Genomic DNA, 980 nt, shown 5'->3' on the forward strand with positions numbered 1-980 from the left:
GTTGGTTGGAGAGTGGTGTTGGTTCGATCCCTGTACTGGCCAATCGCCAATAAGCAAATAAGTAAATAAATAAAACAAAACAAAAACCCAAGAGTACATACAGGAAAAAGCACTTTCAACATTTCTTAAAGGTATGCTATCTTCCTGATTGTGGGCCTCAGCCACACATCCGCAGAAGCAGTTTTTAGAATCCTACTGTCTTTAACAATAATGAACATAAATATTTTGGACAGAGGAGGCATTTCTCTTCAGCATTTAGAGTGCCAGATTTTGAAGAAAGTTAATAATAAATTAGTATTAACATTGATTCTCAATATGCAACCTTATTAAAAATGGTTCCACCTTTTATTATTTAAAATATTTCAGTAAGGGTTTACTTACCTGCGAATATTCAAAGTCAGTGATAGGGGCTATGCTCTTGATATAGTCTGACCGAAATTGGTTTTCAGGGTTGGCCAGTGGAACTGGAGGTATGATGTTACTCATTGCTGAAACAATGGTCTAAAATGGAATGAAGAAAAAAAAATATGGATAAACATAACATTTAGGCTCCATGTATGATAATCTAAAATATATAAATTCTGTCTACACAATTTTAGAGCACAGAGTACTTAAACCTTTTTAGTAAAGAAACACTAAGGAAACAGTCCTTACCACAATAGCATCTTTGACATTTTTCCGGATGTCCAGAATTTTCTGTTTCTTTTCCCTGTATTGAAAGAGAATTGTTATTAATTTCGTTTGCCCTTAGCACTGATTCGAATCAATTGAGTGGGATTTTAAATTTCCAGTTCCGGCACTGGGCTAGACCAGTTTCACGAGGGGTCAACATCAACTCCTAACACAACACCTGCAAAGTCTTTATCTGGGAAAAGGAAATAATCCCCTTTTCTAAATTGTACTCTAAATAAACCTGAACGCATTCATTTTATAAGTTCAGCTTTAAACAACCACGCAGGTTAAACGAAAACATGGCAAAA

The 980-nt window shown here is 35.2% G+C and overlaps 1 long non-coding RNA gene across 1 annotated transcript; it reads right to left on the reverse strand.

The window, feature by feature from the left end:
- Positions 1-323: 323 nt before the first annotated feature.
- On the reverse strand, positions 324-732 carry LOC103584092. The gene is made up of 2 exons (XR_549932.1): positions 655-732; positions 324-501 (listed from the first exon to the last, which is right to left on the reverse strand). It is a non-coding gene; the product is annotated as an uncharacterized LOC103584092 (long non-coding RNA).
- Positions 733-980: the final 248 nt, after the last annotated feature.

The sequence above is a fragment of the Galeopterus variegatus genome, unplaced genomic scaffold (genome assembly GCF_000696425.1).
Source record: "Galeopterus variegatus unplaced genomic scaffold, G_variegatus-3.0.2 Scaffold44067, whole genome shotgun sequence".
NCBI lineage: Eukaryota > Metazoa > Chordata > Mammalia > Dermoptera > Cynocephalidae > Galeopterus > Galeopterus variegatus.